Consider the following 25036-nt stretch of genomic DNA (forward strand, 5'->3'; position numbering starts at 1 on the left):
TGTCGTCAATTGATGTGTAATTAGGTAAAACGTCTATTACCAAAACTGATTAGACACAAAGCATCTATTACTAATTTATTATCTATTAATGATAAAAAGGGAGGGGCGGATTACCCTAGGCCTTGGCTTGAGGGTTATCGTGAATGCATTTGCGATTGCAACCTGATTGAGTCCCTCTCATTGGCTCGTCATTCACTTGGGAGCGTGGGTGAGGGTCGGATTCATTTGTCCGGGAATGTACTTGTAGACGAAGAAATTTTTCGGGCGAATTACAAAGCGTTATGTCTTTGGTCGCAGTAAAAATGAAATTATATTTGTACCATAATTATTATTTTTTAATTAACTTAAATAAATTAAGAGTTGAATAATAAAATTTATATTGTCACTAGTTAAATATAAAATAAATTAAGTGATAATATTAAATTATTATTTTATTTATAATTATCTCTAATTAATTAAATTAATGAGAGATAAATAATAAATAATAAATTTTGTAGAACAATCAAATGATGCAATTAAATTTCATAAGAACTTTCTTTTATTCATGTGGTTGACACTATAAAAAGGGGTCCCAAAACCATTCAATATAAGCACATTAGCTTAAAAAATCTCAATCTCAGAGAGAGAGTCAAAATCTATTTATGAAGGAGACTAGTTTTTAAATTGTTAGAATTAAGTGACCCGAATCCTTATTTAAATAAAATACAGTGGTAAAAAAAAAGAATCCATATAGAATTACACTTCTTTTATTTTATTTTAGAATAAGGTTTTTTAAACCTTATTAATTTCTATCTATTTGATATTGATTAGAATAAAGTGTTTCAGTCTTACTGGAATATGACTTCACAAGCCTATAAATAGACATAGTCTATTCCTCTTGTAATAATTTGCATTCGACATAGTGAATTTTCTTCTCCTCTGTCCGTGGCTTTTTTCCCGAAAAGGTTTCCACGTAAAATCTGTGTGTATTTTTATTTTATTTTATTTTATTTTCACAAATTGGTATCCGAGCTTCCGGGTTATTCATCTCAATCACGGTAATGGCGTCTTTTAAGCATGAAATTTCGCTGTTGGACCGCAACACCAGATTTGTATTGTGGCAGATTAAGATGTAAGCAGTTCTTGCACAGATGGATCTGGAGGATGCCCTGCTAGGGATAGATAAGATGCATTCGACATTAACAGATGAAGAGAAAAAGCGTAAGGGTCGAAAGGCGTTAACATAATTACATCTGTATTTTTCCAACGAAATTTTGCAGGATGGAATGAAAGAGAAGACCGCCGCTGCATTATGGAAGAAGCTAGAACAAATATGCATGTCGAAAACTCTAACAAGCAAGTTGCATATAAAGCAGCGTCTTTATGCTCATCGTTTAGAGGAAGGTGCGTCTGTACACTAACAATTAAAAGTGTCTAAAGAAATTCTCTCAAACTTGGAGGCCATGAAGGTTCAGTATGATAAGGAAGATCTAGGATTGATTCTACTTTGTTTCGTTGCCCCCATCTTATTTAACCTTTAGAGACACGATTTTATATAACCACGAGTCTCTCACAGTTGATGAGGTTTATGATTCTTTGACCTCGTATGATAAGATGAGGCATTTTTTGGTTAAATCTAACTCTCAGAGAGAAGGTCTCATCATTCGTAAGAGACAAGACCGGAATGCTGATGATGATCGTGGAAGAACATAGGAACAGAATCCTCGCTGTAAATCTAAAGGTAGATCAAAGTCTTCAAAAAGAGGTAAAACTTGTAACTTCTGCAAGAAGAAAGGGCACATGAAATCTGAGTGCTATAAGCTACAGAACAAGATTAAAAGGGAGGCTGCGAATCAAAAGGGAAAACAACCAGAAAATTTTGGTGAAGCTGATGTTGTAGAAGACTATAACGATGGTGAACTTCTAGTCGCTTCAGTTAATAATTCTAAAGTGAGCGAGGAGTGGATACTTGATTCAGGCTGCACCTTCCACATGAGTCCCAATCGAGATTGGTTTACAACTTACGAAATAGTGTCTGGAGGTGTTGTTTTGATGGGAAATAATACTTCGTGTAAAATCGCAAGTGTTGGAACAATTAAATTTAAGATGTTTGATGGAGTTGTCAGAACACTTAGTGACGTACGACATGTTCCAGAATTGAAAAGAAATTTAATTTCGTTAAGTACTCTTGATTTAAAAGGGTACAGATACACAACTGAAAGTGGGGTGTTAAAGATTTCCAAAGGTTATCTTGTTGTGATGAAAGGGCAGAGAAATACTGCCAAGTTATATGTTTTGTAGGGTTCTACTGTTACTGGTGATGCAGCTGTCACTTCCTCTTCCTTGTCAGATGATGATATTACTAAATTTTGGCATATAAGTCTAGGGCATATGAGTGAGAATGGCATGACAGAATTGAGTAAAAGAGGACTTCTTGATGAGTAAGGAATTTGCAAACTGAATTTTTATGAGCACTGTGTTTTTGGGAAGCAAAAGAGAGTTCGATTCACCAAAGGAATCTATAACATGAAGGGAACGTTAGAATATATTCATTCTGATCTGTGGGGGCCATCCAGAGTGCATTCGAGAGGTGGAGCTGATTATATGCTAACCTTTATTAATAATTTTTTCGAAAAAGTTTGGGCGTTCTTCTTGAAGCAGAAAAGCGATGTGTTTTCCGCATTTAAGTCTTGAAAAATTATGATTGAAAAACAGACTGGAAAACAAATAAAATACCTCCACACAGACAATGGCTTAGAGTTCTGTTCTAATGAGTTTAATAGATTCTGTAAGTCAGAAGGGATCGTGAGACATTTAACAGTTCACCATACTCCGCAGCAAAATAGCGTTGCAGAACGAATGAACAGAATGATCATGGATAAGGTTCGATGTATGTTGTCAAATACCAACTTACCAAAGTTGTTTTGGGCCGAAGTAACCTCTACTGCATGTTTTTTTATCAACCGATCCCCATCTGTTGCCATTGAGAAAAAAACTCCACAAGAGGTATGATCGGTAATCCTGCAAATTATTCTGATTTAAAGATTTTTGAGTGTCCTACGTATACTCATGTTGATAATGGAAAATTGGAACCGAGATCCATTAAATGTGTTTTTCTTGGTTATAAAGCTGGTGTAAAAGGGAATAAGTTATGATGTCCTGAAAATAGAAAAGTTGTGATTAGCAGAGATGTTATTTTTGATAAAACTGCTATGCTGCCTAACTTATCTCTTAAAGACTCTTCCAATAAAGAAAATCAAAAGCAGGTGAAGCATCAGATTAATATAGAGTTGACGCCTCGAGTCTGTATAAAAATTGAAGATAGAGTTACTTCTTTACCACAATACTCTATCGCCAAAAACAGAACTAGAAGAGAAATTAAACCTCCAAAGAAGTATACCGAGGCTGATCTAGTTGCTTATGCTTTAAATGTGGCTGGAGATATAGATGCGAATCAAGAGCCATCTAATTATTTTGAGGCGATTAGCTGTGAAGACTTAGAAAAGTGGATGTTTGCTATATAAGAGGAGATGGAATCACTCCATAAAAACAGAACATGGGATCTTGTGAAACTTTCTAAAGGTAAAAAAGTTGTTCGTTGTAAATGGGTGTTTAAAAAGAAAGAAGGGACTCTAGGAGTTGAAGAACCCAAATATAAAGCAATGCTTGTTGCAAAGGGCTACAGTCAAATTCCAGGAGTGGACTTTACAGATGTGTTCTCCCCAGTTGTTAAGTATAGTTTGATTCGAGCTTTGCTTGGTATTGTAGCCATGCATGATTTGGAGCTTGAGCAGTTAGATGTAAAAAACTGCATTTTTGCATGGAGAACTTTTGGAGGATATTTACATGCAACAACCAAAGGGTTTTACAGTCTTAGAAAAAGAGGACTATGTTTGCTTACTGAAAAAGTCCCTTTACAGTTTGAAACAGTCACCAAGACAGTGGTACAAAAGGTTTGAATCCTTTATGACTTCTCATGATTCCAAAAGAAGTACTTTTTACAATTGTGTTTACTTTAAGAAAAACAGTGATGGTTCTTTTGTGTATCTACTTCTTTATGTTGATGACATGTTGATAGCAACAAAAGATAAATGAGAGATAAGAAAGGTTAAAGCCCAACTAATTAAAGAAATTTGAGATGAAAGATTCAGGACCAGCAAAGAAGATACTTGATATAAAAATTCTCAGAGATAGAAAAGTAAGTAAATTGTACCTAAGTCAGAAGGGGTACGTTGAGAAAGTTCTTTGCAGGTTCAATATGCAAAGTGTTAAGCCTGTTAATACTCCTTTAGCAGCCCATTTCAGACTTTCATCTGCTTTATCTCCACAATTAGAAGATGAAATTGAGTACATGTTACATGTTCCATACTCTAGTGTAGTGGGATCTCTCATGTATGCTATGGTCTGTTCACGTCTAGATTTATCATATGCAGTTAATGCAGTTAGCAGATATATGGCGAATCCTGGTAAAGAACATTGGAAAGCAGTTCAGTGGATTTTAAGATATTTACAAGGTACTACTGATGTTTGCTTACATTTTGGAAGAACTAGAGATGGAATCATTGGGTATGTTGATGCTGATTTTGCTGGATACCTTGATAAAAGAAGATCTCTCACAGGTTATGTCTTTACAATTGGAGGTTGTGCAATCAATTGGAAAGCCACTTTGCAAATTACAGTCGCTTTGTCTACCACTGAAGCTGAGTACATGGCGATTACTGAGGCTTGTAAAAAAGCCATTTGGTTGAAGGGACTCTTTAGTGAAATCAATGAAGACCTTCAAATCAGCACAGTCTTTTGTGACAGTCAGAGTGTCATCTTTCTTACAAAAGATCAAATATTTTATAAGAGAACAAAATACATTGATGTTCGGTATCATTTTGTTCGTGATATTATTGCTCGTGGTGATATTGTTGTGAGAAAAATTAGTACTCATGAAAATCCTGCAGATATGATGACTAAGTCACTTCCTATAACCAAGTTTAAGCATTGCTTAAACTTGGTTGGTGTTCATTGTTGAAGTTAAACCATTAAGGGGTTTATGGAAGAGGTGGAGAACTTGTTCGTTGAGAGTTCGCAATGGAGAACTTGTTCATTGAGAATTCGTGTCCAGGTGGAGATTGTTAGAATTAAGTGACTCGAATCCTTATTTAAATAAAATACAGTGGTAAAATAAAATAAAAGAAGAATCCATATAGAATTACACTTCTTTTATTTTATTTTAGAATAAGGTTTTTTAAACCTTATTAAATTCTATCTATTTAATATTGATTAGAATAAGGTATTTCAGTCTTACTAGAATATGGCTTCACAAGCCTATAAATAGATATAGTCTATTCCTCTTGTAATAATTCGAATTCGACATAGTGAATTTTCTTCTCCTCTACTCGTGATTTTTTTCCTGAAAGAGTTTCCACATAAAATCTGTGTGTATTTTATTTTTATTTTATTTTCACACAAACCATTTCAACTAAAGAAAGGAGGTGCAAATCCATTTTAAGAGCAGTTGTCACGACATTTTAAGCAATATACATCCATTCAAGATAAGTCAGATGACCCTTTGATAAACCGTAATTTATACATATTTTTATCCCATGCTTAGCACATTTATGGATGGTTTCTCCTTAGATTTGGTGAATTCGATGATTCTAATCCTTTAATTTATGTTTTATACTTAGGTGAGCATAAGAAAGTAAAAAGAGCGAGAAACGAGTCGAAAACAGAGAAAATTGACCTACATAGGAAATCAACACGGCCTGGCCTTCCTCACACGGGCGTGTCACACGGCCGTGTCCATTTGGCAGGATCGAAGCACAACTTACACAGGTAGACTACACGCCCATGCCTATTCAACAGCCTTGACCACGGGCTGGAGTAATCGCACACAGGTGTGTCCCTGCCGAGCCCAAGTATAGCCCTATTCGGAAAAGCCACTTTTGAGGGCTCTTAGGCATTCTAAAGCCTATTTAAACACCGGAGGAGGCACTTAAAAGAGACATGCAGAATAGGAAGCAAGGAATTACTCGAGGGAAGCCGATTGGTCCATCTCAGAAGCCGGATTCATCGTCAAGACTGAAGATCCCCCTTCGATTTCCATTCAGGGGTTTTGAGTTTTCTTTATGTTTTGTATTCATTATTCTTCTGAGATGTTTTCTTTTATAATAATGAACTAAACCCCCTAAATACCTAAAAGGAATGAAACCTAAGACAGATCTTGTTACTATTATTTGAATTGTATGATAAATATTTGACTTGTTCTTAATTATGTGTTCTTAATTCTTGTTTTAATATTCCAGGATATTGATTCAAGTTAATGCTCTTATTTAGAGGAGGAAAAGACCCTGTCTAAGAGTAAATTTGTCGTAATTAAGCGGACTCGATTGCACGTCTAGAGATAGGGTGATAAGATTTTACCGAATTAGGGTGAAACCTAATAAGGGGATTCATAGATCGAGTTAATGCAACACTAGGGCGTTAATTAGAAAGAGATTTCAATTAAATCAACCTAGGGTTAGAAGTTATTAGTCTCGAGAGAGATAATAATATAACTTAGGGATTTCTACGGATCAAGTCAAATGAATAAATCGTCTGATTCAGAGTCAAATAACAAGTGAAGTATAGGTGGATTGTTCCTTCGGTATTGTCTTAATCAATCGAATTTTTCCAAAAGTTTTTCCCCAATTTCTCTGTGTGCACTCTTAGTTTAGTTAATTAGTTTAGATAAACAAATCCCTTAATTTTTAGGCTAGATAATAAAAAGAAATTAATTACTAGTACTCTTGGTTCTTTTGGGTTCGACAATCCGGTCTTGCTAAAGCTATACTACTGTTCGATAGGTACACTTGCCTTCATCGTGATAATAGTTAGTTTCAAGAACGATTAATTATAAATTTTTAAAACCTGTTGCGAATATCACGTATCAAGTTTTTAGTGTCATTGCCGGGGAACTAGGATATTAGGAACACTCGATTTTTATTACTTTATCCATTCAACTTTATTTGCAAGTTAAATTTTTATTTTCTTTTTTAATTTTTATTTTATTCGTTCCTGCAAGTTTTTATAGTGTATGATTAGAAGAAACCCGTTGGGACCATTACTGTTTGATAATGAGATCGATCTCACAGTTCATAGAAACCGAAGAGAAATAAGGCGAAGCTTACGATACACAGAGGAAGAGCAAGAGGACGATACTTCAACCACAACCAAGGAGATGGCTGAAAACCAAGAAAATCCGCTACCTCCTGCTATTGCTGCTAATCAGAATCCTGCTCCATGTACTATGTATGATTATGCTAAACCTTCTTTAAAAGGAACTGAATCGAGCATAGTTAGGCCTGCTATTGCTGTAAATAATTTTAAACTGAAACCTAACACCATTCAAATGGTCCAACAGTTTGTTCAGTTTGATGGTTTGCAGGACAAGGATCCCAACGCTCACTTGGCAAATTTCTTAGAGTTTTGCGACACTTTTAAAATCAATGGCGTTTCTGATGATACCATTCACCTTCGATTGTTTCCCTTTTCGTTGAGGAATAAGGCTAAACAATGGTTGAACTCGTTACCATGAGGGCCAAAAACTACTTGGGAACAAATGATCGAAAAGTTTTTATTAAAATATTTTTCGCCGGCTAAAACAGTTAAATTACGTAATGATATCTCCTCTTTTATGCAGATGGATTTAGAAACACTCTATGATGTATGTAAGAGATACAAGGATCTGTTGAGAAGGTGCCCTCACAATGGGTTACCACTTTGGCTACAGGTTCAAACGTTTCAAAATGGCTTGAATCCTTCGGCTCGACAAATGATCGACGCAGCCGCTAGTGGAACTATTAATAATATGACACCTGAAGATGCTTATAAATTTATAAAAGAGATGTCATTGAATAATTATCAGTGGAAAGTTATGAGGACAAATCCAACGAAAATAGCAGGCGTTTTTAACGTTGATTCGGTCACCATGCTCTCAAATCAAGTAGAACTTTTGAATAGAAAAATTGACGGTTTTCTTGGTTCTTCACAAGTTCACCCAGTAATGCAGTGCGAAGCAAGTGGAGGTGGGTCAAGCAATTTAGAATACCCACCCTATGGCCACAACATGGAGAACGAGCAGTTAAATTACATGGGTAATAATCCTTGATCTCAAAATAATCTTTATAGTAATACTTATAATATAGGATGGAGGAACCACCCAAATTTCTCATGGGGAGGCCAAGGGAATCAGAGACCACCACAACCTTCAGGCTTCTAACAACAACCTTACCAGCAAGAGAAAAAGCCGAACCTTGAGGAAGTGCTAGAAAAATTCATCTCGGTGTTAGAAACTCGTTTCTAGAATACCGAGACAGCACTTAAAAATCAACAATCATCGATTCAAGGGCTCAAAACTCAGATAGGTTAGCTCGCTAAATTGATATCTGAACTACCACAAGGTAGCCTGTCGAGTAACACTGAATCTAACTCAAGGGAGCAACTCAATGCAATTACCATTCAAGATTAGGAAGGGTTAGTTGCACCTGAACCAGAATCGAGGCAAAAAACTGTGGTAAGTAAAGATAAAGGTGAGCTGGACTACAATAACCAGAAACCGATAAGTAAAGAGTACAAACCTCATGTGCCATACCCCAATGCGACAAGAAAAGACAACACAGACGAACAATTCGGTAAATTTCTTAAATTATTGAAGAAGTTACATATTAACTTACCATTTATTGAAGCTCTTTCGCAGATGCCAAACGCAGTCAAGTTCCTAAAGGAGCTTTTAACAAATAAGCGGAAGTTGGATGAGGGGTCGCATGTGGAGATAAATGCGGTTTGCTCAACCATACTACAGAATAAGCTGGCCAACAAATTAAAAGATTCTAGGGAGTTTTATGATTCCTTGTCTAATTGGTAGCCTAGATGTTAATAATGCTTTGGCTGATTTAGGGGCTAGTATCAATGTTATGCCTTACAAAATGTTTAAGCAACTAGGTCTTGGTAAATCCAAACAAACTAGGATGAGTATTCAATTAGCTGATAAAACAATCAGATTTCCTAGAGGGATTATTGAAGATGTACTCGTTAAAATTAACAAATTTATATTCCCAGTTGATTTTGTTGTTCTAGACATAGAGGAGGATAGTAACGTTCCTTTAATTTTAGGGAGGCCCTTTTTAGCAACCGCTAAAACAATAATTGATGTTGGCACAGGTGAACTCACACTTCATGTGGGAGACGAAACAATCACCCTTCAAGCTCGTAATACGAGTAACACATCAAAACTTGAAGGTGGTTGTATAAATCATTCTACTAAAACTGACCATGTAGTGCAAAGTAGCCTACTTTGCAGAAAATAAGTTCGAAGAACCTACATGAGCCATGTTCAAGTAACAACAAAGGACCTATCTATGAAGAACGAAAACTATAAATCGAGGAACTAGATGAATGGCAGACACATAAACCGAGGACACACGATAAACCAAAACCACACCATGACGATCTCAATGTAGCACCAAATCAACTTAAGGTTGGAGACAAAGTACTACTAGATACAGCAGACCCTCGCATTGCCACTTCTGAACCTAATTGAGCAATCCTTCTTACGGTACTCAGTATTTTCCCATATGGTACAATCAAGGTAATTCATCCCAAATTCGACACTTTTAAGGTAAACAGTACTCGTCTTAAACCTTATGTTGATAAAATTGATAGTAGGGATGAGGAGTGTAAACTCCTTGCACCACCATGACCATGCACCAGAAAGGGAAGTCGAGCTTAGACTATAAATAAACGCTTCTCGGGAGGCAACCCGAGCACTAACGATGATAACTTCTTGAAAAATTTTAGTTTTAACATTTAATCACTAACTGAATTATTGAAACACAGGTTCTCTAATCCACACGGCAGGGTACATAGGCGTGCCTTAGGCCGTGCCCACACCACGAGAGGAGACACAGCCGTGCATTATGACTATGTGAAAACAGGTCAAAATTTTTCCTTAGCACAGGATGCGATAAGTGGCTACGACCGTGCGACGTGGCCGTGGTCGAGTCTGTCAAACCAACATGGGCGTGCGACACGTCCGTATCTAGGAACCGTAGTTGCGACTAAGAATTTAGCACGGTCATGTGACACGCCCGTGCCCACCACCCGTGCTCAAGACTGATAAAACAACACAGGCATGCGTATTGGAACACGGGCGTGGGAGAAGCGAATGAAGTAGGACAAGGTCGTGCGACACGGTCGTGTGCACCAACACACCCAAAGAGTACGAGCGAGTGCGAGTCTCAAACGCCCCTAAATTTAAAAAATTACGAAACACACGGGCAAAAATTAGGGCACACGGGCATGCTCCATGGCCGTGTACCCCAAAATCTATATAAACCTCTCACTATTCATCATCCTCTTCTTCAAAATCCCTAACCCTAGCTGCTGCAACTTCACACGCCCTACCTGCCACGCCCGTGCGCCGACTACAACACCACTTTTGATGATCCAAAGCTCCTCCCTCTTGCGTTTGTTCATTTTTTCACTCTATTTTCTTCATTCTTTCACTTATTTCATGATATTTTGTTTTTATTTTGAGTACATAATCATAGTTATCATGATAGAAACTTGTCATGTTATGTTGCATTCATCCATTCTTCTTGCTTCATAGATTTCGTGCTTACCCACATGCATTCATTCACTAAATATTTCCGTTAGCATTATTCTCGTTGTCTTTTTCATAGTAATGATGTAATTCATCTGATTGGGTTTATTTATAATTGTTCTTTCGTACTTGACTTTTAGGAAATATCTATATTAGTTTTACCATGCATATTTTTCCATGCTATTATTGGGGAGTAATTTTATTCTTTTTTCAATTTGCCATTGCAGGTATACTATGTCGACCTCACGTGGCAAGAAGACCGCTGTCCCTGCTTCAAAGAAAAGGAAAGGAGCAACATCCTCCTTGGGTTCTATCGCTGAGATCCGTCACCCTTTCCTCTAGTTCTCTTTGCGACCCCATGAGAAACTATTTCAGATATTACGGGCCCGACCCCTAGGTGTAGGCCGCTGTATTGACTGGGCCGCACTCGAACAAATTCAGATGGCTAACGAGGTCAAAGCCCTCCTGACGATTGAACCATGGGGGCTCTTCTTTGAGATCATCGAGCCGACATACCTCGAGCTCACGATGGAACTCTGCTCGACCTTCCATCTTCAAGTCGTCATGACAAACTTCGACGATCCTGGAACGGTCCTTAACACCCCCTACCCGTATCCATTACCGGAATAGGGTACGAGGCATTACCGGAGTTTACTAAACATTTTCAGATAATTTCTAAGTCATTTATTATTAATATTTTGAAAATAATCATAACGACTCTCTACTGGGCCCTGGAAGCCCAAAACATACATTAGAAATCAACCGAAATAAAATCGTGATCATAAAAAAAATTTTCGTAAAATCTTAAATTATATTTTCATCCAAGTATTTACCATTTCAATGCTCCTTATAATTAAACATGTTACCATTCAATCAATATCTTGATACTTGTCTGAACGTCAAACAACAACATTGTTAGTATTCTTGCACATATTTCATATAAATTCAACATTGATATACCTATTTTCTCAACATATCACACTTGAGTTTAATAATAGTCTTAACTTACATAATTTCCTTGTATTAACATATCAAAGATAATTATATATGTACATGTCACAAAATATATTATTCTCTTCTTGTTTCTTAATAAGCATATATTATTCATTTCGTTATATCAATAGTTCATGCACCATTATTTCTTTATATTCTATGTATATTTATTTCGGTAATAGTTTGTATTAAACTCAACATAAATTAAATTCCATGTACCTATACTTATTTCATTTATCTATTTTCTTAATTATTTCATACAACTATTTTGTACATATATTTCCATATGACCAATTCCTATAAACATTTCACACAACCATTTTGTATAACCAATTCATATAACCATTTGTCATCTGGTACATATTACCTGAATATTAGTTGATCAACAGATATCTTGGCGTCTCTCTTCCACAATCTTGTCTATCTTCGAAATGATGCCATAGTATCTTTCAACTATGGTCTTACTTGTTTTCTGTCATGTTGCCATGGTATCTTTCAACCATGGTCTTACACATTTCATTTTAGAGAGCACACTCCCGTGAACCTCATCCTTACAGTGGGATTACCAGTCCAGGCTAAATCCCCTGTAATATAAACTCATTGAATATTGTCGGGATTACCAGTCTAGGCTAAATCCCCTGCAACGACAATTACTCTAATGAGCTTGGATCCAATTACCACTCCAGGCTAAATTGAGACCCTAATTCGGATTACCCGTCCGGGCTAAATCCATTTTACACATATTCTTCGGGAGGGCTATATCAGGATAGGATCACCTGTTTGGGCTAGATCTTTTTTATCGTCTCGAGCTATTTAACGGAGAGCTCATAAAAAACCATATCGGGAAGCTAATCCGGGCTATAACGGGAAACTCAATAGAGCTGAAATCAGGTAGTTCACAAAGAACCATATCGTGAAGCTCAAGAAGAGCCTATCGGGAAGCACCGGATAGCCATATATCGGGAAGTTCAAGCGAGCACTATCAGGAGGCTCACAAAGAGCCTATCGGGAAGCTCACGAAGAGCTGTATTTTGGGACACTCTTAAGAGCTACGGTGTGTCCACAACACATGCGGATCACAACCTATCGGGACGCTCTGAAGAGCTATAACGGGAAGCTCGCAAGAACCATATAACGGGGAGCTCGAGAGGGCTAATATCGGGACGCTCTTTCGAGCTATGGTGTGTCTGCAACATATGCAGAACTACAACCAATTCGGGAAACTTACATCCATCGATTTTCCTTTGTTCAACGGGATGTATTTTTATCGGGCATTATCAAATATATCCATATCTATTTCATGCATGACAAAAATACAATTCACAAGTATGATATTTAATTCAAGCTTATAATTATGCATAATTCTGTTACACGAACTTACCTGACTAAATTACAAAAATACCAAGATTCAGGGGCATTTTGATAAATTTTTTTTCATTTTCCTCGATTTTTCACCCGATCTTAAATTGACAATTTCATTCAATTTATTAATTTAGATAATAAAAAAATTCATTCTCTTCAATCTAGTCATTTTTTACATTTTTACAAAATTACCTCCTAAAGTTTTACTTTTATTCAATTTAGTCCTTAAGCCTAGAACATACAAATTAGCCATGCTAGCTGAATATTCATATATATTTTCCTCCTCTTCTTCTCCATTCCACATCCTTAAAGTATATAATACACTTGTAAGTAACATCATCTATAATTTTTATTCTTTATTTTTATAAATATTCAAGCTGTCCATCTGTGTTATAGTCACTAAATTATTTATATCTGGAGCTATAGAACTCCAAATTAAGATCTGCTAATATTTCCTGAAACTAGACTCATATATCTTCTTACCATAAAATTTTCAGAATTTTTTGTTTAGCCAATAAGTACAGTTTATTCTTTAAATTTACCCCTGTTCTGCTGTCTGAAAGTTCTGACCCTTCTTCACTAAAATTAATTATCTCCTTGTACAGAATTCGAATGATATTCCCGTTTATTTCTCTTGAAACTAGACTCATTCAGGATTCTAAACATATAAATTTAATCCTATAATTATTTTTATCCAATTTTTGATGATTTTCCAAAGTCAGAACAGGAGAACCCGAATTCATTCTGACCTTGTTTCACAAAATTCATTATATCTCCTTGTTTACAAATCCAATGTTTACAACGTTTCTTCTATGAGAAACTAGATTCAATAAGCTTTAATTTTATATTTTTTTCATCTTCTAGTTCGATTTCTAAAATTTATGGTGATTTTTCAAATTTAGTCTACTGCTGCTATCCGATATTGTTTTAGTGCAAGTTGTTTATTACCATTCTTTCCTTGAACTTTAATAAATAACAATTTCATCCCTACCCAATTAGCCTCTCAATTGAGCTGATGTTTCTCAATTAATACTTTATTATATCACCTTAAACTACTTTACAACTTTTGGAAATCATTATTTCGGCACTAGACTTTAATTCCAAAAAATCAATTTCCGTCAATTTTACTTAATAAAATTATCTTATATCAAAATTAAAGCTTAAATTATATGTTTATTCATCATATGCTTCCAGCACTCATCCATAATAACTTTAAAAATTAGCCCTTCAACATAAAACTTATGAATTACTTTACAATTCAATCCTTATTTCATTTCTAACTTGAATTTCTATCAATTAAACCCTTATTTCATCATTTTACTCAACATGAACATTATCTAGAAATCTAATAACTTTCAAAATATCAACTTAATTTTATCAAAATCTTGTTCCAAAGCTTCTAAAACATCAAAATTAAGTAAAAAGGGCTAAATTGACTTACCTATTAAACTTCCAAGCTTCACACCTTGAATTTTTCCTTTTCTTCTTTCTTTTCTCTTGTTCTTTCTTTCCTTCCCCTGCTCTCTGTTTCGTTTGCTTTGTTTCTTCCTTTCTATTCTTTTTTTTTTTATATATATACACACATGTATTTATACTTAAATAGTAAGTATTATTTATTTATTCTTGTGTATATTATTAGTACATTTGTATCCATTTATAACCTTACATTTGTCATTATTTAATATATTTATCATATAAAATCTTATAATATAATTATTTAATTAATAAATATCTTTTATAAAATAATAAATATCTATTTAATATCTAATACATGTTTTACAAATGTATGTATTTTTATCCATACACTTGTATATTTTATTTACTATACATTTGTCTTTGTACTAATTTATTTATCATATAAATATCTTATAATAAATTAATTTAATATCATTTATTAATATAAATATATTTTATAATTTGAAATCTAAGTAAAAATCTTAGATTTTTACTTTATATGTCACCTCACTTATGCTAAATGGCTTAATTCCATTTTGGTCCTTTTACTTTCTTTTAATCTATAATTAAACTTTCACACTTTATTCAATTTAATCCTTTTATCAATTATCCTTAATTAAGAATTAAGCTAAATTCACTTAATTAAACTCTAATTAATCATTCAATTAACTTTTTAAATATTTTTGATAATTATTTATAGATCCATTTTTCAGTAACGGAGACTCAAAAATACACTTTTTCCGATAACCATAAAATTTGAGTTATTACAATAAGCACATTCAGCATATTCGTAATCTCTGTATAGCACTTTAGTGCTCTCTGTTAAATAATGCATAATAATGCACCTCTATATAAGTCTCGTATATCCGAAGTGCTCTATCTAGTCTACTGGGCCTCTGCTAAGTAAAAAAATAATAAACAATTTTTGTTACGAGGTAAAGGATTATCTCTGAGTAAAAATGTTAGTAATGATGAAACAGAACTCGTAAAAGTACAGGTAAATGTTTTATAGTACTTGAGAATGATAAATGTTATATGAGTAAATACATGAAAATTTAATTATAAGGCTTTACGATCTATACTATACAATGAAATTCATGAGATTAAGTTCAGAAGTGAAAAGTAAAAAGTTCAATAGTTGAACAATCGATAATGCAGTCGGAACTAAGAATGAGTTAATAGGTAAAGATGGGTTATGAATAGAGATATTAGATTTTTCTGAAAACTAGTTGAGATGTACAGTATCACTGTTAAAAAAAGAAGTAATTTATGAGAAAATCAAATTATTCAAATATGATATTAATTTCTAATTACTGTTAGTGGAAGCTGTGAAAGGCAAATGTGATATATTGAATTAAAGAAAATTGTGAAATGAAAGGATAGAGAACGGATATAAATGATAAACTAGGTAAATATGTGCAGAAAGAAACCGTAGAATTGTAAAACTAATGAAGTTCATGATCAAAAGAAAATAAGGAAATTTCGAGGATGAAATTTATTAAGGGGGAGAGAAATGTAATAACCCAAATTTTACGGTTATCGAAAAGAGTGTATTTTCGAGTCTCTGTTACTGAAAAATGGATCCGTAAATTATTATAAAAAATATTTAAAAAGTTAATTGAGTGATTAATTAGAGTTTAATTAAGTGAATTTAGCTTAATTCTTAATTAAGGATAATTGATAAAAGGATTAAATTGAATAAAATGTGAAAGTTTAATTATAGATTAAAAGAAAATAAAAGGACCAAAATAGAAATTAAGCCATTTAGCATAAGTGAGGCGGCATATAAAGTTAAAATCTAAGATTTTTACTTAGATTTCAAATTATAATATATATATATATTAATAAATGATATTAAATTAATTTATTATAAGATATTTATATGATAAAGAAATTAGTACAAAGACAAATGTATAGTAAATAAAATATACAAGTGTATGGATAAAAATACATACATTTGTAAAACATGTATTAGATATTAAATAGATATTTATTATTTTATAAAAGATATTTATTAATTAAATAATTATATTATAAGATTTTTATGATAAATATATTAAATAATGACAAATGTATGGTTATAAATGAATACAAATGTACTAATAATATACACATGAATAAATAAATAATACTAACTATTTAAATATAAATACATATGTATATATGTATATATATATATATATATATATATATATATATATATATATATATGAAAAGAAAGAAAAAGGATAGAACTGAAGAAAACAAAGCAAACAAAACAGAGAGCAGGGGAAGGAAAGAAAGAAAAAGAGAAAAGAAAGAAGAAAATGGAAAATTGAAGGTGTGATGCTTGAAAGTTTAATAGGTAAGTCAATTTAGCCCTTTTTACTTAATTTTGATGTTTTAGAAGCTTTGGAACAAGATTTTAATAAAATTAAGTTGATATTTTGAAAGTTATTAGATTTCTAGATAATGTTCATGTTGAGTAAAATGATGAAATAAGGGTTTAATTGATAGAAATTCAAGTTAGAAATGAAATAAGGATTGAATTGTAGAGAAATTCATAAGTTTTATGTTGAAGGGCTAATTTTAAAGTTATTATGGATGAGTGTAGGAAGCATATGATGAATAAACATAGAATTGAAGCTTTAATTTTGATATAAGATAATTTTTTCAAGTAAAATTAATGGAAATTGATTTTAGGACCTAATTGTGAAAATATTTGGAATTAAAGTCTAGTGATGAAATTATGATTTCCAAAAGTTGTAAAGTAGTTTAAAGTGATATAATAAAGTGTTAATTGAGAAAAATCAGCTCAATTGATAGTCTAATTGAGTAGGGACGAAATTGTGATTTATTAAAGCTTAAGGGAAAAAAAATTGTAGTAAACAGCTTGCACTAAAACAATATTGGATGCAGCAGTAGAATATGTAACACCCCAAACCCGGCCTAGACGTTATGACCGGATCTGATGCGCCACATCGATGCGTTCAAAACATTCTGTATTACTTAGTTTGGAAAACTTAGTTGGTGTTGTATAAGACACTTTTGAAAGTAGGTTAAAGTGAACGGAAGCTGTGCACCAGGTAGGAAACCAGGAAGAAGAGGAGGTGAGTCCGTTGGACTGCTTAAGTACCAAGCTCCCTTCGGATCCAATCCTAGACATGCACACCGCCATTGACACACTCTAACATCTCGTATAATTTGGAGAAAACCGTTTGGTTATGCCTATCTTAAGAAAATGATTAAGGTTGAAAAAAGTTTGCTTAAAATATTTATTTTCTTGGAAAAATTTGCGGAAACTTTGCGCGTCATCGTGATCTGTTAAAAACAAGTAGTTTTTATAAAACGAACCGTAGTGCTAACCAGTTTAATAATCCCCAAAATAAAATTAATTAAAAAGAGCGGCCTTATTACAACTTTAAGCATAATAAAAATAATCCAAATTAAATGCTAAACTTATTTAAAATCGGCAACCAATCTTCATGGCCACTCTGAATCCCGCCCACTCAAGTCCACCAACTAGGGCTCACCGCAAGGATGGAAGAGGAAGGGTGAGTTTGGGAAAACTCGATGTATACTGAAACCCATCCAAAGCCCAAATCACTCGAGCCCATTGGGCCTAAGCCATATTCGGATAACGATACACATGGACCAAAGCCCTTTCGAATACAGATGAGCAAGGCCTTAACATAACAAAGTGTGGCCCATAGGCCCAATTCAAGAACATAAGTAACCATAGTAGTAATGAATGCAAGCCCAACTGGGAGACTACTCAACCCACCAACCGCTACACCGCCTGCACCACCTTACACTCCATGTGGGGAATATCTCAACCCACCCACTTTACACTCCACAGCTTGCAAAGAACGCCGCTCAAATATCGATAAGTTGAGGCAAAGCCTCCAAGACGTGGATGAACCACTTTCAATACTTCCTCCATCAATACCCCAATCCCATGCAAGATATTAATAAAAGCATATCATGTAAAATACGGTATTAATCAATCATGCGGTTTAGCCAATTTAAACCCTAGGGGTATTTCGGTAATTATGCTCTTTAAGGGTAGTTTCGTAACTTACGCAACTACACAAGCTACTTCAGTAATTTTTAGCAGTTTTATGCAATTTGGTTCCACCATCTAACTAACAGGCTAATTTGCCCATATCGCACCCATATTGGTCCGTAAGCCCATTGGGCCCAGCCATTTGGCCCATCTCGCCCCTTTTCCGAAGTGCGCTAAAATGTCACACGAACTTACTTACCACTTTGCGGTGCTAGATCTAACAATTACTCTATGTCTTGAGAGCATTCAGATACTCACAAGCCTATGAAATGCCTGGAATTTGGCATTTCGGCTTTCTTAATTGAACTAAGGAAGGGTGTTCTAGACACACCGATTCATGACGATCGCTACCAAGATCCCTTTCAATGTCCTACAATTGATTAGCACAGTTCTTATTTACAAACCATAATCACTAAACCCCAAAACTTACTCATCCATGCTCAAACCATATCCCTAAAAGCCTTTGAAACCTTACCTTTTTGCCAAAATCGATAGCTAGCTCCGAATCCGATTGTTCCAATGATTCACGCTTTTGATCCAACACTTAAGAAGACTCTAATCACCAAAAGAAAACATCAGTTACAAACCCTTAAAGCCTTATGCTCAAATCGACAGCCTCCCTAATTTTTAGGGATTTCGGTTTTTCCTAACATCGTAAAATAAGAACAGATCTGAGATGATAAGTACTTACCCCTTACTCCTACTTGATTTCCACACAATCCGGTGCAGATTTATCCTTAGAACAATGGTAAAACCCGAATCCAAGGGTTGAAGAAGTTTCGGCTATAAGCCCCCCCCAAATCTATGGTTTTTCGGCTTTTGGGTGATGAAGGAGATGACAATATGGAACTATAACCTTGAAGTAAAATTGCCGTCAGGTATCTAGGATTAAGAAAAGATAATCGTGGATTAATAAAAATAAAAGAATATAGAAGGACCTGGCTTTGAAGAAATCGGCACAAGCAGTGATCACAGGATTTCGGCTTTTGCGACTTCGGCAAAGGTGCTGATGAATAGCGGGTTTGATGAATGGTTTTGAAGAAGAAAAATAGAAAAAACAAGAATAGAGGAAGTGGTAGTTTCGACTAGAGAGGAAAAAGAGAAAAAGAAACCCTTGTGGTGCCTGAGCAGAAGAAAACGGCACCTCACAAAGCCCTAGGTGCCGAAATTTTACCTAAACCCTCTGCCTTATTTCCCTCTTCAATTCCCTAAATTCGGCCAACTCTTAGCCTCTCTCCATATCCCTTAAATCTCTCCCCTTATCACTCCTTAATTCAAGCATTTGGACTGATTCAAACTTTCCTTTAGCAGAATCCACTTGGACTCCAACACTTACCCCTCATGCACTTAAAAAAATAAATGCATCTATTTGTCAACACAGGGAATCGATCCCATGCCTTCCCTAATGCTCCACACGCCACCTTTAAGAGGAGCCTAGTGGCGTCACCCTTGCCACTTTACTAAGGCTCTTTTTGTGATGCAATTTACCCATCACTCTACTTAAGGGCCACTTAGCCAGAACCCCTAACTCCTAAGTCCAAAAATTCAAAAATTCAACCAGGTTTTGGCCAACACATAGGCCTTCTATAAGCCCATTTACCTACTCAAAAATATTAATTTCACATCCAAATACAAGATTTTAAAATCTTCACAAAATATTGAAAACCGCGAATAAATCCGAAAACCAGGATGTTACAACTCTACCCTCCTTAAAGAAATTTCGACCTCGAAATTTTACCTTATTAGAACAGTTGAGGGTACTGTTGACGCATAGCATCCTCAGTCTCCCAAGTAGCTTCTTTTTTGCCATGGTTCCTCCAAAGTACTTTCACTAGTGGAACTGATTTCCTTCTCAACACCTTGATGTCACGATCAAGTATTTGCACAGGTTCTTCTTCGAAAGTTAAATCTGACTGTACCTCGATTTCTACAACTGGTATGATATGAGTTGGGTCAAATCGATACCTCCTCAAAGATGGATACATGAAAAATGTCGTGGATACGATGCGCTTCGATGGTAACTCTAGCTGATAAGCCATTTGGTCCAACCCGCTTAACAATTCGGTAAGGCCCAATAAACCGTGGGCTCGACTTACCCTTCTTACCAAATCTCAAAATTTTCTTCCAAGGAAACCTTCAAGAAAACCATATCCCCAACAATGAACTCAATCTCCTTGCGCTTGAGATCCGATACGACTTCATCTATCGGATGCCTCCTTTAACCGATCCCTTATCGCCTAACCTTGCTTTCGATTATTCGCCACCAATTCCGGTCCAAGTACTCGCGTTCACCCAACTCTGTCCAACATGTCGGCGTCACGACATCTTCGCCATAAAGCGTTTCATATGGTGCCATCTGAATACTTGCTTGATAGTCATTATTGTAGGCAAACTCCGCCAATGGCAAGTAGTCCTCCCAACTTCCACAAAAATCAATGATACAACCTCTCAACATATCCTCCGAACTCGAATAACCCTTTCATCGTCCATCTGCTGCGTGGGTGAAAAGATGCTAAAATCCAATCGTGTACCCAACGCTTCAGTAACTTCGCCAAAACCGAGATGTAAACCTAGGGTCTCGATCGAAATAACTACACCGGCACCCCATGCGGTCGCTTTCGTCCGCCACTATAACTTGGCCAACTTTTGCGGTGAGTAGTCGGTGCGAACAGTATGAAATGAGCGATTTTGTTAACCTATCCACAACTACCCACACCGAATCTTTCTTGGTGGGTGTCAAAGGTAACCCACTCACAAAGTCCATTGTTACTCTTTCCCACTTCCATAGTGGAATTTTCACAGTTGCAATAATCCGAAGGCAATTGGTGCTCACCTTAACTCCGCCGCACGTCGACATTTCCCAACAAATTCAGTCACCTCTCGTTTTAATCCGGGCCACCAGTACACCTCTCGCAAGTCTCGATATAACTTATTCCCCCCTGGATGCATGGCGCAGAGTCCACCATGAGCCTCTTTTAGAATTAATTGCCTCAATTCGGGGTCCTTTGGAATACAAACCCTTCCACGAAAGCACAGAACTCCTTCAGTGTTCAACCCAAAACCCTCGTGCTCACCATTTTTAACTTGCTGGAACCGAAGAACTAATGAATCGTCCTTCAACTGTTTTTCCTTAATCTGCTCAGTCCAAGTAGGCCTTACTTGCAGTTCTGCCAGTAAGCTTCCATCGTCGTACAGACTTAATCGTGCGAACAAGGCTCTCAAATCAGTAACAACCCTTCGACTCAACGCATCTGCCACCACATTAGCCTTTCCTGGGTGGTACTCTATCGAACAGTCGTAATCTTTAAGCAACTCCACCCACCTTCGTTGCCTAAGGTTCAACTCCTTCTGAGTCAACAAATACTTTAAGCTCTTATGATCTGTATATATAATGCACTTCTCCCCATATAAGTAATATCTCCAAATTTTTAACGCAAAAATCACCGCTGCTAGCTCCAAATCATGCGTAGGGTAATTCAACTCATGAGCCTTAAGCTGTCGCGATGCATAAGCGACCACCTTGCCCTCTTACATCAGTACGCAACCTAACCCCACATGCGACGCATCGCTGTATACAGTAAAGTCCTTCCCAGACACCGGTTGAACCAAAACTGGCGCTTCGGTCAATACCCTTTTCAACTGATCAAAAGCTTTTTGTTGTTTCTCGATCCAGACAAATGGTACTCCTTTCCTTATGAGTTTTGTCAAGGGTGTCGCCATTACTGAAAAACCCTGCACAAACCTTCTGTAGTAACCTACTAACCCTAGAAAACTCCGAATTTCCGATACTGACCTAGGTGGCTTCCATTCCAAAATTGCTTCAATTTTACGAGGATCCACCTTAATCCCCTCGGCAGAGACCACATGCCCTAGGAAGGTTACCTCCCTCAACCAGAATTCGCACTTGCTGAATTTCGCATAGAGCTCCTTTTCCCTTAACACTTGCAGCACAATACAGAGATGCTCATCATGCTTCGACTCCGTTTCAGAGTATACCAGGATATCATCGATAAAGACGACTACGAACCGATCCAAGTAAGGTTGGAATACTCGATTCATCAGATCCATAAAAGCTGCAGGTGCGTTCGTCAGGCCAAACGGCATGACCACAAACTCATAATGTCCATATCGAGTTTGGAATGCTGTTTTATGAACATCCCCTTCTTTTACCCTTAGCTGATGGTATCCAGAACGAAGATCGATTTTGGAGAATACCGAAGCTCCCCTCAGTTGATCGAACAGATCGTCAATCCTTGGTAGTGGATACTTATTCTTAATCGTCAGTTTGTTTAACTGGCGATAATCGATGCACATGCGCATCGTTCCGTCCTTTTTCTTCACAAACAGGACCGGTGCTCCCCAAGGAGACAGACTAGGCCTAATGAAGCCTCTATCTAACAACTCTTGAATTTGAGGCTTCAGTTCCACTAACTCCTTCAGTGTCATCCTATAGGGTGCAATAGATACTGGAGCTGTTCCAGGCAACAAATCGATTCCAAACTTAACTTCCTGATTCGGAGGTAATCTAGGAAGCTCTTCCGGAAAAACATCCCGGAATTCCCTAACAGTTCTGATGGTCTCCACAGTCAGATCCTCAGTTTCAGCTTGGCTTACCAAAGCCAGATATGCCTCGCACCCCTTGCGCATCAGTTTCTCAGCCCTCAACGCCGATACTACATTGGATAAGTAATCCCTTCATTCTCCAATAATCATTAGCTCTTCATCATTGACAGTCCTTAACACCATCCTCTTAGCTGCACAATCCAAAGTTGCCTTATGCTTGGTCAACCAATCCATCCCTAGTATCAAATCGAAATCTTCAAACGGTAACTCCATCAAATCCCCACAGAAAACCCCGCCTTGAATCTCCAAAGGTACCTCCTTGAAGAGTTTCTCTACCTTAACCGAATGACCTAAAGGACTTATCACCGACACCCCACACACAGTCTCCTCGGAGTGCACACCCAATGCCCCAGAAATGTTATCTGCCACATATGAATGGGTTGATACCACATCAATCAGAGCAGTATAAGGTACACCATAGATAAAAAACGTACCAGTTATGACATCAGATGCGTCACCCTCCTCGCGACGTCAAGCAGCATACACCAAAGCTGGCTGACGAGCATCCGCGTTACCAATACCCCTGCCGGGTGCCCCACGTCCACGGCCATTACCACCGCGACCTTGTCCACGACCTCTTGGCAGCGGCGGTCCATCCCTCACAGGTTGAGCCGGTCGCACAGCCCCTTGTTCGGCCAACTGAGCCTAAGTAGCCCTCCTAGGACAATCCTTAATCTTATGCTCCTTAGACCCACAACGAAGACAAGCCCCAGAACGCTTCTAGCACACTCCTTGATGCGTTCTGCCGCAATCCCCACAAGCTTGCGGTCTACCTGTGTTCACCAGAACTGCTCGAACCGGTTCCTCCATCCTAGCTCTCTTAACATTTCAATTTGCAGCACCCGCTGGTCCAGCATCCCTCCTGAATCGATTCCGATCCCTATCACGATTCTTCCGTTCGATTTGTTTCACCTCTTCGGCAATTTTAGCCTTCTCTACCAGTGCAGCGAAATCTCGCTCTCTCTGCAGAGCTATGAGCACCCTTAACTTATCTTTGAGGCCATCCTCAAAACGAACGTTGCGCTCGTATTTAGTGGAAACGATGCCATTAGTATACCGACTCAATCGTAGAAACTCCGCCTCATATTCAGCAATGGTCTTATTTCCCTGAGTCAGATTCAAGAACTCCTTTCTGCTTGCATCCACATAGCTAGCTCCAACATATTTTGCCTTAAAGGTCTGTTTAAACAGCTCCCATGTTACCCTCTCAGCTGGGGTACCCTTTCTCACAGTAATCTACCACTGATATGCTTCATCCCGCAGCAACGACACCGCCCCTTTCAACTTCTGTTCTACTGAGCAATCCAAGTTATCAATGATCCGCCCTGTGGCTTCCAACCAGTACTCAGCCACATTTGGGGCCACTCCAGATACGCCTCTAAAAATCTCAACTCCGTTGGCCCGAAGTCGTTCAGAAATGGACCCCCTATTCACGGGCCCGATGTTAGCTCCGGCCACCCTTTCCAAAACCCTTAACATGGCCTGAGACAGAGCGCCATCCCCTGCGGCCCAGTCATACGGCCCATTTTCATTAACCGGTGGTAGACGTACCTCGCCAGCTGGCATGTGTTCAGATGACGCAGATCCAGCTTGAGTGCTACTTCGGCCTCGACCACGGCCTCTTTCCTCGAGTAGCCCTTGTACTCATAACGATTTATCTGATTACGAATTTTATGGCATTAGTTTACTAGTTTCACTGTTTATTACAGAATGTCTTATGAACAGATAGAGTTTCAGAGTTATTTTCGCGTACTCACAATTTAGCTATGGTCCAAGTTTTGTAGCCTTAATACTACATTATCAATAGCACTATCTCTAAGGCTCAGTACTATCTACAGTATTATTTTCAGTCCAGTTCCAAATAAATATTTAAAGCAGAAAAAGAACACTTACAGACTTGGTGCCGGGGATTCAGTGTGCCACCTCCTTATGTAAAAATTAAAAAC

General features: G+C 36.9%; 1 non-coding gene across 1 annotated transcript; it reads right to left on the bottom strand.

Annotated features, from left to right (window-relative positions):
- Nucleotides 1-7618: 7618 nt before the first annotated feature.
- Nucleotides 7619-7725, bottom strand: LOC128289563 (small nucleolar RNA R71). The gene has a single exon (XR_008279209.1). It is a non-coding gene; the product is annotated as a small nucleolar RNA R71 (small nucleolar RNA).
- Between the last annotated feature and the right edge of the window lie 17311 nt (nt 7726-25036).

This window comes from Gossypium arboreum, chromosome 2 (genome assembly GCF_025698485.1).
Source record: "Gossypium arboreum isolate Shixiya-1 chromosome 2, ASM2569848v2, whole genome shotgun sequence".
Lineage (NCBI taxonomy): Eukaryota > Viridiplantae > Streptophyta > Magnoliopsida > Malvales > Malvaceae > Gossypium > Gossypium arboreum.